Below are 14,215 nucleotides of genomic sequence, written 5' to 3'. Positions count from 1 at the left end.
ACTCTCTTGATTAAAAACCATTAACTTCTCTCTGGGTGATAATCTGAGCTGCAATTTAGTGCACTTCAACACCTACTTGTGACCCATAGGTTCTCTACATCTTTACTGGCCATTCTGACCATATTGGGTCTTCATAAAGAAAAACAGCCTAGTTTCACCATGTAGCCATCTTTTGATTGTAGAAATATATCAGATTTCTGTCCAGGACAAAGAATTATTATTGCCCCTGAGTTTTTTATGCTAAATTGTATATAATACTACCTTGAGGCTTATTGCCTACTTGAAAAAATCAAATCCTTGTCTGGGACATTGGGTTATCAGTACAGCTACTTTATCCTTTTAGATTTCTATTTTTGTTTCAGAAGAACTGAATATTCATTATGGATTCTTATTATTTGCAAGCCAGACAGTCCTTGTAGGGTTACTTCCTAGTCCACTTCAGCCTGTGGAAAGCTCAACTTTGCTACATCCTTACTTCAGGTGGAAGGAATAAAGGCAATGAAAAAGGAAAGGAAAATAATCTGCTTAACAGTGTATGTCTCTTCAGAGGGGTCTAAAGGAAGAACCAATTACGGGGACATGTTTTCATGAGTGGCCCAAATTTAGGCAATAATGAATCACCAATCCTACCTCTCATTGGACAAACAAAAGTGTAGAAACTTAAATGCCTTAATAAATCATATAACATTTACCAGAAGGGGAAGTTTTAGAATCTAGAAGTTCTGGTTTAAAGATAAGTGATCTTACAGCCTAGCCACACATACCAGTCTCGTGCAGGGCTTAATTAAAGCCCCCCTTCTACACGTTTTCTAATTAGATGTGCAGACTGCTGTAAATGAGGGATACTCCATATTTTCCTGGACCTCTTAAGAGTATTTTGAGTCCATGTTAGGGGCTCTAAATTAGTACCAAGAGGTTTAACTAGTAGAACTTATTATATAACATATATATGAAATAACAGACTAAGCATAACAAACATTTTAAAAATAGCATTAAATGTATGTCAGACACCCTCCTCAGTGTACTGTCCACTTTAATCGTCACAAAATTAGATGTAGTAGTATTGCTACAACTGTTACCAAGAGCCAAACTCCATATAGAACTTATGACGTGGCAGCCTTTGTTCTGAGTACAAACACACACATGTAACTGTGTGAACTCACTTAATCATAATAGAACTCTATGAGCTAGGCGTTATTATTTTTATCTCCATTATAAAGATGAGGAAATTAAGGCCAGAGGCACTAAATAATGGTTATTCAGTAGGTTTTAATCGAATGTCTCCTCTTGCTGGACAATACGTAAGCACAGGGGATATAAGGTGCATATGGAATGAGAAGTCCTAGAGCCTTCAGTCTAGAACAGAAGGTGGAGCTAAACTAATAGCACCCAGAGTTATTACTCATTAGCATGAAACTGTTATAATGAAGGAATATACTACGGAATATATAGTAGAGAGGTTAAAATCTCATCTCAAAGAGGGAAGCTTTTCTTAAAGCCACTGTAATAGATGAAATCCCAAAAGTAGAGGGAGGGGATTGAAGATAGTCTTTGAACTGAGCTCATGTCCAGTTCAGGACATGGAAAATGGATAGTGTAAATTCAGGTGCACTGCAAGTACAGTATATGCAAATATTTCTAAATTTTATTATAAAAAATAAAAATATAAAATATCTCATTAATGCCTCTATTTTTATATAGATTATATGTCAAAATGCTAATGCTTTGGATATTTTGGGTTAAATAAAGCATTAAAATTAACTGCATCTATTTAATTCTTTAGTGTAGTTACTAGAAAATTTATAATTACACATGAGGTTTTTCTTTTGTGGCTCATACTATAAAACTACTGGGCAGGCTGATAAAGTGTTTCAGACCAAAGCAAATGTCAGGAGCTGGAGGAGGAGGAGGAGGAGAAGCACACCTATGAGGATGCAGGGGATTAACTCTTGGCATGTGGCAAGGGATGGAGATAGACATAGAGGCAGGGTAAGGTCAGACACCTAGGACTTGGTGTCAGACACTAGGGTATTCTTGCTTCTTTACTCAACCACCCACCAGATTTCCTATCCCTCTGAGAGTTCTCATATATCCAGATCCATGTTCCTTGAGTTTACATTCCCCAAAATGAGCCTCTCCCAAAGAATGTACCAAAAACTGGAAGCAGGGGAAGAATGATTCATATCTCTCAGTTCCTTGAATGAACAAGTTTTTTTGGCCAGGGATGAGGCACTAAGAAAATTTTTCTTACTGCTTACCCTACCCTCTCTCCTCTTTTCCACCCTTTTCCCATGGTTTTCCACCATTTTTTTTTCCTGTTTTCCTTTACCTAGTGGCAATCTTAGACAAATTCCATGAAGAAGATCCCTGGGGTCCACCCACACTCACATTTCTTGTACTAAACCCTACCACTTTCAGAAGGAGCCAATCCTATCTCAGTGCAATGAATATATTGTCCTAGAGTCTAGTATATCCTTCTTTGAGTTTTAGTTATATTATTATGTGTTTTCCTGGGATAAGCCAAGGGAATTTACTGAAGCAGACATGATACTAAGTGACTGTTAGAGTTATTACCTTAACTAAATAAATAAAAAGAGAAAGACAAGGAAACACCTAGGAAATATAAAAAATATAAGCAGAATTCTTATAATATTAGAATATTGATAATTTGTGTTCATAAGTAGCAAAGTCTATTTTAAAAGACTGTGTAGTGAGAGAGAGGGACCATCAGATATGATAGAGTTGAGGTGTCGATGTTGGTAGCTGTACTTTTGTCTCTCATTAGAAATAAGTGTGTTTGCTGGATTTAAAAGAGAATTTCTATTGGAATTTCCCTCTCTGAGTCCATAGGGGCTAAAGTGACCTATGTTATTTTTACTGATTTACCATTTTATTAAAGCCTACTTAAAAATTAACTTCCTTCACAAAACTTACCTAGGTAATCTTTATAATACAATTTATTTGCTTTGAATTTCATATGATTTATTCTGGGGCTTCCTATTGCTCTCCTACAAGAGGCATTTGAAATAATTTGTAATAGTTTTTGTTCTTTGTACTACATTTATTTTTTTTATTCATCTATCTATCTATATCCATTTATTTTGGTTCTTCCTTTCCTCTCCTATTCTCAGTTTTTTTATGTATTAAATAAAATTTAATGTCTGTTATTCTGTCACATACCCTGAACATGGCCTTGAGGCTGTCAAATTCAATCTCCCCAGAAAGAAAGTATGTAAACATAAGAGCTGCCATAGCTACATTGTGGAAGCATGGATATGATTCAAGGGAAATGAAAAAGAGCAGAATTCATGAAAGAGGTACTGTTTCAAATGATTCCCGATAAATAAGTGTTTGCCTTTAAAATGGTGAGAAAAAAAATCCCAGATAAGAACAGCAAAATTTAGAATAGTGAAAAAAATTGCGTTCTGAAAAATACACATAGTTCAGTGAAGCTGGACATAAGGGTATTAGCATTTTGGAAATGAAGTTGGAGAAATGGCCAGGGTTTAAATTAATACCATGTTAAATAACTTAGGCTTTATCCTGTAGACATAGAGAGCCACTAAAGACATTTAAACAAAGTGGTATGTAATTAGCATTGTGTTTGAGAAAGAGTATTCTTGCAGTAATATAGAGATTGTTTCCTATGTGTACTACCTTGTTATTTATTTGTAAAAATTCTGAAAGAATGAGACCTCCTGTTTTCAATTGCTTTCTTCCCAAGGAACCTAGCGTATGTCTCAGCATAAAGGGAATTTATTCATCTCTATCCAAAATAAATGGATATTATTGGAGCATGTTTCTTTAATAAGTAGAACATGTACTTTGGCACAACCCAAACCTAAGTTATAATGTGGTCCCACTTCTTAATAGTTGTACATCATTACTGAGGCTAAGTTTCTTCATCTGTCAACATGGAAATGAAATATCCAGCTCAAAAGTGAGTTGTGAGAAATGTCCCTGGTGCATAGAAATCCTTCTTTCACACTCTGTGTTTATACATTAGTATGTATGACTGTTTTCATGGATTCTTAAATTATTCCTCTCCCAGGGTATGTCTTCAAAATGAACTGAATGAAATGTTGTTAGATTTAGATTGCCATAAAAACAAAACCACCAACTACGACAGAAAAGAATTTATTTTGAATTTTATTAGTGAAATATGTCAGCTGAAGAAGGGAGAGAAGATTTTAGTGCAGCCACTTTAAATTCCAAACAAAGCATAATAAGAGTTTAGAGCAAGAATCAAGGCCTACATACACATTGGGTTTTAAGCACATTCTAACTGACCCTGAAAAAATCCCAAATTTTATTCTGCCCAGATGGCAGAAAGCAATATTCTGGTCCTGCGAAAAAATATGTGTGGACTGAGAGGACTAGATGAGTTATTAAAATGGCTCTTTTAGGGCACCTGGGTGGCTCAGTTGGTTAAGTGACTGCCTTCGGCTCAGGTCATGATCCTGGAGTCCCAGGATCGAGTCCCGCATCGGGCTCCCTGCTCAGCAGGGAGTCTGCTTCTCCCTCTGACCCCTATCCCCTCTCATGTGCTCTTTCTCTCCCATTCTCTCTCTCAAATAAATAGAATCTTAAAAAAAAATAAAAATAAAATGGCTTTTAGCGTCACCTTTGATGAGATCTTCAAGACATTTCAAGCCAAACGAAAAACTTGCAATGACTTATCATAGAATGGAAAGTGAACGTGGGATACTGATGCTTTGATGGATGTGTTCCCAATGTGGAATAAGATTTCAGATTGGACTACTAAGTAGAGACACAAAGACCAAAAACTGAAAATGATAACAAACTTTATTATCTGAGCTGGGGAGATAAAAGAGTGGGAAGTCTTCCAAACAGGTGAATTTAGCTTCAGACACAGCCCGGTTTCCTTTCCATCCTAAGTTCTTCCTTGGGAAAGTGCAGTTACTCTTGGGAAAGTCTCTATCAAAATTTTCTCAACATGCAGCTCTGGCTAAATCAAGATTTACTGACCCCTGGGGTCTGGTTCTCCTGGTTTGCCAATCCAAACTATGCTTTCTCAACACTTGCATTGGCTGAATTATTTTAAAATGTTTAAATGATATTTTGAAGTTCCTTTTTTTTTTTTTAATTAGCTTCCTGTGCCTGTGGGCCAGATGGCAATGAATGCTGCTGCTGTTAATTTAAATAAATAAAAATAAGAGGTCAGGCAGATTTCCAAATGCTCTGTGTGAAGCAAAGCATAACATGCATCCCCTCATTTTTTTCTTTCTTGTCCTTTTCTTTAAAATGTTCAAATTGAATAGAAAATTCAATCAGCATAGCTCTGATTCATTTACACTTAACACATCAGAATGTTTTTTAAGTGCTAGTTGATGTCAATGATACATTATTAAGATTTGCACAGGTAGTTTCCAGACTTTGGTTTCAGAAAGTGAAAGTTGCATTTTAATGTTAAATGGGTCTGAAAGGTTGATTTCAATGCTGCTCTTGAACCCCACAAATGATAAGTCCATTCAGTCCAGGAAAATATATTTCTCCATGGACATAGTTATAATATATGGTTTTATGAAGCATAATATCCTCACGTATGCCCTCCTTTTTCATAAAAGTAACAGGTAACAAGTGGGTATTTGAAAAGGGTGAACCATTGAAATAGTAGAACTGACTTTGGACATAATAATAATTGTTGAAAATATAAGTTAAAATGTGTTTAACTTGGATGGTTTTATAATTTGTGGCAATTAATATTTATATATGTCCATGAATTTATAATCTACATACATTAAGGGTTAGAGTAGACAAGAACAGATAGAGATCAGGAAGTTTTGTTATAAAGTCTAGTATCAAAGTCATTTAATCTACCTGTATGAGTCAGTGTAGGCTCAGTTATGCCCAAGTAATAAAGAACCCCACAGTCTTAGTTATTAGCATTAGTGGTGGGGATCACAATAAGGGTTCTTCTATTCATTATGGCAATTCACAGATCTAGGCTGAAAGAAATATTATCTAAATGTGCTTCTGAACAAACTGAGGGTTTCAGAAAGGAGGGAGGTTGGGGGATGGGTTAGCCCGGTGAGGGGTATTAAGGAGGGCAGGTATTGCAATGAGCACTGGGTGTTATAGGCAAACAATGAATAATAATAAAAAAATAAATAAATGTGCTTCTGTATTCACCATAATGGTTCAAAGGCAACCTGTTGAATTGTGCTCTCCTTTAAAATTTCATCCAGAAGTGACCTATCACTCCATCTCTCATTTCTTTGACCAAAACATGTGATGTGCCAACAACCAATTTCAAAGAGAATAGGGGAATTTTGAGTCACCATTTGCCTAAACTGCTAAAGACCTAAAATATTTGGACAATTCTACCTATATCTACTGCACTAACCAAAGAGGCCAGGAAGATAAAACCGTAAGAAAACATGCCACTGAAAATTCTCTAAAGTCAAAATCTAGGACACTCTATGTCACCAAACCAGAAAGAGCAGAACTGAAGCCCTTAGGGTAAAGTGAAGGTAGAAATATGGAAGAATTGAAATAATGGAAAGGAGATTAATGAATATTGGTTATTATCTTGCATAGAGAGGGATCTCCTTTATCTCTAAGGCATTCCTGACCTATGATGAGTCTGTGTTAAAGGTATAAAGTCAGGGCTGGTAACAAACTTGAGAGACTCTGCCTCACAACCAACTCTTCTATTCTTTTTTTTTTTTTTTAAGGTTTATTTATTTATTTATTTGACAGAGAGAGAGAGAGAGACAGCGAGAGAGGGAACACAAGCAGGGGGAGTGGGAGAGGGAGAAGCAGGCTTCCCGCGGAGCAGGGAGCCCGATGTGGGGCTCAATCCCAGGACCCTGGGATCATGACCTGAGCTGAAGGCAGACGCTTAACGACTGAGCCACCCAGGCGCCCCCAACTCTTCTATTCTTAGTATTTGATGTTTGTATTTTTGTCATTCAGTCAATGGATTTAATTGAATTCCCTATGATTGTGCTTTGCCCAAAAACCAAACCAAAACTTATTTTTCTTACTGATGTATTTCTGGTGCAGTTACTACAAATTGGCCACAGAGGTGGTGAAGTCAACTCCCTTTCTCCTTGGATCAAAATGTTTCCATGATAACTGTAGATTTTCCAGATGTAAATTCCCCAAGACTTTTCTTCTTTGATAAGTCCTTTTTATCTAGACCCTTAATTATTTCCCCCCCAATTTTGGTACCTCTTTGTGTTCAGTTCTAAACCACAGTGGAAATATCCTGGTTTCTAAAGATGGGAATTTGGGTACCAACTATGCTACTTTTAACCATGAGTTATCCTAGCATTGTGTTTTAGTTTTATGATATGCACAATGAGGATAATGTTATTTGCTTTACATTTTTTCCTATAATTTTATTTATTTTTTATTTTATTATGTTGTTAATCACCATACATTACATCATTAGTTTTTGATGTAGCGTTCCATGATTCACTGTTTGCATATAACACCCAGTGCTCCATGCAGTACATGCCCTCTTTAATACCCATCACCAGGCTAACCCATTCCCCCACCCCTCTCCTGTCTAGAACCCTCAGTTTGTTTCTCAGAGTCCATAGTCTCTCATGGTTCATCTCACCCTCCGATTCCCCCCCTCCGATCCCCCCCCTTCATTTTTCCCTTCCTACTATCTTCTTTTTTTTTAATATATATTATTTGTTTCAGAGGTACAGGTCTGTGATTCAACAGTCTTACACAATTCACAGCACTCACCATAGCACATACCCTCCCCAATGTCTATCACCCAGCCACCCCATCCCTCCCACCCCCTACTACTCCAGCAACCCTCAGTTTGTTTCCTGAGATTAAGAATTCCTCATATCAGTGAGATCATATGATACATGTCTTTCTCTGATTGACTTATTTCGCTCAGCATAATACCCTGCAGTTCTATCCACGTCATTGCAAATGGCAAGATTTCATTCCTTTTGATGACTGCATTATATTCCGTTATATTTATATACCACCACTTTATCCATTCATCTGTCATTTTTTATGAAGATAAAATACTGTCTCAAAATATATTCTTCAAAGGTCAAGAGATTGTAAACATTCATTAAGCATTTATTTCCTGGCCAAACTTTACTGACAATATTAAAGGAAACAATATACTGTAGTGTTCAGAAGTGCAGATTGTAGACTTAGACTTCCTTTGTTCAGTCTTGCTGCAGCCACTGTGTAAGTTTTGGTAAAATAATGTGCTGAGACACATCTTATCCGTCAGTTAAATTTGAATGATAATAGAGATGCCAACCTTGTGGTATGGATATAACATTAAAGGAGATAATCTACTAAAAATTAGCTGTGTGCCTGGGAGACAGTAAGTACTTGAAACATGCTAGGTATTATTACTAAGTCAAACATGTGAAGTACTTTGTAAGCTATCATATGATGCAAATGTTAGTTACAATATTATTATTCTTATTATTGTTACATTTTAGCATGTTGAATCATATTAATCCTCCATATATTAGTGATAATTATTCAAATTAATATGCCCAAATGATAATTACTTTATCGTTGATAGTCTAAGTGTTCGAAAAGGAGGAACTTGTAAGACAGTGGCTACCAGTGTATATTTGAAAGTGGAGGGGGAGAAAAACCATTAGAGACTATGAACTCTGAGAAACAAACTGAGGGTTTTAGAGGGGAGAAGGGTGGGGGTATGGGTTAGCCTGGTGATGGGTATTAAGGAGGGCATGAATTGCATGGAGCACTGGGTGTTATACGCAAACAATGAATCATGGAACACTACATCAAAAACTAATGATGTAATGTATGGTGATTAACATAACAATAAAAAATAAAAATAAAGAAAATTAAGAAAATTAAAAGTCAAAAAATAAATAAAAATAAAATAACATAAAAAACTAATGATGTACTGTATGGTGACTAACATAACATAATAAAAAAAAGTGGAAATATTTTTGCTAGTCCCTAAATGAACCAAATAGAACCCAATCTAAAAAAAACAAACAAATAAAAAACCCAAAACAAAACCTAACCTAACCAAACAAACAAAAACCTCTGAAACTGTATGTGACAGGTTGTTTGGTTTTGGAAAAATGTCTTGTCATTTTTGTTTTGAATAGCCCATTTATACTATGTATTATATTCTTTATTCTTATCTTTGTTGTCCTGAATCACCCATATGTTTAAATAAATAAGCCATGTTTTTTTTTAAAGTCAAGTGAGTTAATATCTCTGAGAAATTATACAATATAACTATTTTAATATCAAATTAAATCCTGATCTTAAAACAGAAATCATTAAGACACACTGAGCCAGTTCTCAGTCTCTTGGTCTGCTTGTTTCTCTCCATCATTCCCTCACTTACAGACAAATGTTGATACATGTTTTCCCTTTTCATAAAAAAAAAAAGCTTGTCCTCTTAGTAATAGTATTAAACAAGATAATTTACACAATTTTCTCAAATGTGAATTTTATTTTTGAAGAAATCATATTGTAAAACTTCATATCAATTAAATATAAAACACTTCAGATATTATGCATAAAACTAGGGATATACTTTCAGATAAGGATTCCGGCCTGGAAAAGCTTCTAATTCAGTAAAAGAGATAGAAAGCACACAACTAAGTTTAAAAGAAACCAGTGCAATATGCATTCCAAGTGGTGTCTGAAGCAAATTGCCGTGTGTGCAGGGTAGAAAGCGTGATTAATTCAGGATAAGGATATCAGGGAAGGTTCACAAATGTATTCCATCATCATTTGTGCAGTGTGGGTGCGGGAGCACAGGAGCATTTAGGTTCTTTATTTTTGACTTCCAGCCGGGCTCTAATTAATTTCCAAGGGACTCTCCCCTTGGATCAAGCTCTTCTTTTTAAACAATCCCCATCCCCACCTCCCAACCTTTTAATTGTTCGCACATTGATTGCTAAGAAAGTTTTTGACCAAATGATGAAAAATTATGCATTTCCTTGTTTTTCTTGGGTCCTGGATGTTTTAATTGACATTGTCTGTACTTCAGAGATTTAAACCAAGGCACAGAACATATATTTTATAGGGGCTATTTTTTGGTCTTTATTTTACATTCATACCACTTCTCTGGGCACTGTTTGTTCAATTGTTTCATTAATGTGTGAACAAAAAAATTAGTGATATAATTAAATCAATATGTCATTCATCAGAAAAAAGGAAATGAAAATCTATGTGTATGTAAAGACAATGTTTTGTGCTATCAGGATTGTAGGGGAGGCAGAAGTGTAAATAAGTAATTAAGTGTAAATAAGTAATTAAGTAACTACATATATAATCTACAGGAAGACAAAGTAAGAATTGGGCTCAGATTAAAAAAGTGACAGTCTGTAACTATGGTCAGTCAGATTTGTTTCTTTTCTCCCCCACCCCATCCTACCCCAGGCATTGCAAACACTTTAAGGCTTATGAGCTATTAGAGTTTGTAAAGACATAATGTTCATTCAGAGCCTGTTGTTTAAATAAAAGTTTGTGTACCTGTGCTCTTTTATTATGCAACTGTTGGAAAGACATTTGAACTCAGTTAATCTTCATAGAAAATCTGAATGTTCATGATTATAATTGTAAATATACCAGATGGATGGTTGGATGGTATAGATTTTCCTTTACTCTTCCTAGTCAAATGTCCCTTCCAACCACTTCTTCCCCAGGGCACCTGGAGTGCCAAGGTTCCTTTTTCTCCTCTTGCTTTCTTCCATCTCTCCGCTTTTAGGGCTCAGCTTTGCTATGCTACTTTGTACACAGACTGTTAAGTAACATTTCATTGCACTCCTGCTTTGCCTGGAGTTTGTAGGGCCTTCAGCTTGGAGCTCCTACTTCAGACATAGCATAAATTCAATTAATTACTATGTTTAGATGATATCTTTCCAAACAAGACTGAAAAGGGAGTGATTACAATGGATGGAGACAGATGACTTTTATTCATCCTACCCACATTAGCAAACATTCTACAGGATATTAGAAAGCCATGAAAATTGTGTTTTCAGGAATTGTAATACCATGAGAACAATCTTGTATTATAATATTAAATTTAAAAAGTGTAATAGAAAATTTGCACAAAGTAGAAAACAAGAATTCTAGAAACACTAGTCAAAGAAAAAAATAAGAAAAAAAAAACATGAAAGGAAAAAGCTGGAGTGAAAAAACAAGATACTATCAGATATTTGTTACTAGAATACTGTGGGAAAAACTATGGGTGCCTTTTTTTCCTAATTTTTTCTCTCCTCTTTTTCTTTCTCTTTCTCTCTCTCTCCCTCTCTCTCCTTCTCTCTCATTCATTCATTATTCACAATGCCTATATAAGTAGTGGTATTACTGAAGAAACACAATCTATTCACAATGTATATTTTTAATTTTTAATTTTATAGGCAAATTTATATACTAAGTATTGTTGCATTAAGAACACTCACTCTTTCCTTCTGGTTTCATCAGATTGACCTGTGATGAGAATACTTGTTTAAAATGTTTCTTATTTTAGTACAAATGAAACATATACACACTAGAACTTTTTCCTAAGTGACAATTACAGAAAAAAGTCAACTTGAATTGTATGAATTGTATAGATTGCTGAGAAGGTCAAAACATTAACCAGGTATTATTGATGTAATGCTGATTAATTATTTCTACTTTTGGAGGTAAAATCAATATGTCAACCTGGAAAGGAAGGAGAATAATGATTTGAAGAGTGATTTAAAACATGATTCAGGTCGTAGAAGGCAAAATTTTCTTCTGTTTTCATTCTTAAATTCATCTCCCTCTAGTCCCTTCAGTGGCACAAAACTTATGACAAGAAAGGCTTAAAAACTTTCTTCATAAAGGTAAGAAGGGGGAAAAAAATCCTTCTACAGAACTCTGGTTCCAAGTTTTCATTTACATGATGCTTCCCTTCCCCTTGGTATTATGTGTTTAGAACAACTGAATTATGACTTTGGCTTCCAGTCAGATCCTGTGAGTCACAGAAGATAAATTGATGAACAGTGCTAAAGTTAAGGCTCATAATTCAGTTGTCCGAAGCACATGTTGCAAAAGCAGTTTGTATATGCAATAGAAAATTGGAGAAAACTACCAGGAATGCTCTTTCTTCCATTTTGCTTTGGTTCTTAGAGAGAGTTTTGCCCAGTAAGTGTGTTTTGCATCTTCAAATTTACGGCTTTTTGAGCCAAATGTAGAAACTGTCTGCGTTTCCAAATCTGATGGTTTATCATCTATAGGAAAACTCAGGATTCCTTTAAAACAAAAATGAAAAATTCTTTCGTACAGTAGGATAACATTTCTGATCCAGAGTTTATACAGAGAATGTTGACTTTTCCCCAGTATATCATTTACGCATAAAATCTTACATTTATGCAACTCCATACATTGAATACATTTTACATACAGGATGAAATTTTATGTTTAATGTATGTTTTATTGACTAAACTATAAACTTTAACACGTTTTGTGTTCACTCATGTGTTATATGTTAAGAAAGGGCCTAGCACATAGTCTAAGCACATAACCAAACTCAGAAAATACTTGAATATTAACTACAAATCTCAATAAATACTATTAATTGAGTTTCTGCTATGTACCAGGCACTGTGATTGACATAAAGTAATAATAACAGCAACAAGAACAATTAGTTTTTATTAAATTGTATGTGCTGAGAATTATGTCTGGTATTTCATATTCATTTTCTCATTTAATTTCCTAAGTAAGTTTAAAAGATTGGGATCATCACTTTTTGCCTTTTATAGATAGAGATGTTGAGGTTAAGGAAGATTAAATAATTTTCCTAAATCAGAGAACTAAGAAGTGCCAGAACTAGAATCTTACACACTTCTGGCTTTACGTACATTACCTTATTTAGTCCTTATAATGAGTATGCAGGTGGATATTATTTTACACAGTTTTCAGATGATAAAATTAAAACTCACAGAATCAAAGAACACTCAATATTTTTTTAAGTGAAAGAGGTGGAGAAAAAGAAAATTGAACCCCGTTCTGAATGGCTCCAAATTTAATGCTCTTTCTCTGAAAGTTAGGTTCTTTGGAGGTTTTAAGGAGAATTTAGAGATTGAACCCTCACTCAAGGAGCTTAGAACTGTGAAGAGGTAAGACATACACAAATATGACACAAAGTAGAAAGTGACAAATGCTATGAAACTCATGGAAGATAATAGCATCTTATGGTAGTTTTAAGAAAGCAGACAGAATCGTGAGCAGCTTCACAGAAGAGGTGGCATTCAAAATTTCTTTGAAGCCCAGGTGTATATAGGCATGCAAGGATATAAATAACAGTGAGCCATGTACCCAAACGGTTGGGTTGGAGCGTATGTTTTGTAAAGGAGAGAGAAGAAAGTTAAACACTATGGCTAGGGATTTCAGTAATAAAATCCCTCGGAAAGGTTAAGTTTTTCAAATAAATTGTTTCAAAGAGTTCGTTGCAATCTTAATACATAATGTACAACAAATAAACTTTGTTCAAGTCCTTTTTGTAAATTTTTTTTTTAATTGAAAGAAACTGACAAAGTAACTGTTAATTGAACATCTACTCTGTGGAAGGCCCTGTAATAGCAACAGGGGTAGGGTGGAATGTAGGGGAGAGGTACAGCAAAAAAGGCAGGCAAAGTGGCTGACCTGGTGGGCACTAATGAGACTGTGATCTGTTGGAGAGTGAACCTTTGGCCAGAACAAAATAAAAAGCTAAGTGGCCCATACAAAAATTGAATTTACAACTGCCCTCATTAGTGTCGTGTTCTAGCTAATTGGGCCGTATGTTAATGCACTGGGCAGGCAACAATGTTGGAAGATAAATGAAAAGGCACTCCATCCTCCAACATCACTATCATGGATATGTAGAGTACCAGATGGTGGCCCGTTATAAATGGAATGAGTCATTCTGGAGACACATCTGAAGTATCAATAAATGTGGGATTCACATAAACAGAAGTTTATCTACAAATGCCTTCTCTAAACAGAGGTGGAGAAAGGAGGCAGCAGTGATTTTGGACAGAGCACTACACTGAGAATTGGAAAACCAAATGTTCAGTACTGTGGAACATATTTGCACCCACTCCTCCCTATTTTTGGAATTCACTTCCCCCAGGATTTTATAAGCTTGAGTGCTTCTCAACCTTTATTTTTCATCTCAGCTTTCCTTAGCAGACGTAAGGTAAATCTTCCTCCATTTTCTCAATCTTATTACTGTGTTGGTTTCCTACAAGTA

Source organism: Eumetopias jubatus, unplaced genomic scaffold (genome assembly GCF_037043125.1).
Source record: "Eumetopias jubatus isolate StellerSeaLion01/CBP00866 unplaced genomic scaffold, mEumJub1_p1.0 scaffold_10, whole genome shotgun sequence".
NCBI lineage: Eukaryota > Metazoa > Chordata > Mammalia > Carnivora > Otariidae > Eumetopias > Eumetopias jubatus.
The sequence above is the reverse complement of the archived record's forward strand: the minus strand, read 5'-3'. Positions refer to the sequence as shown.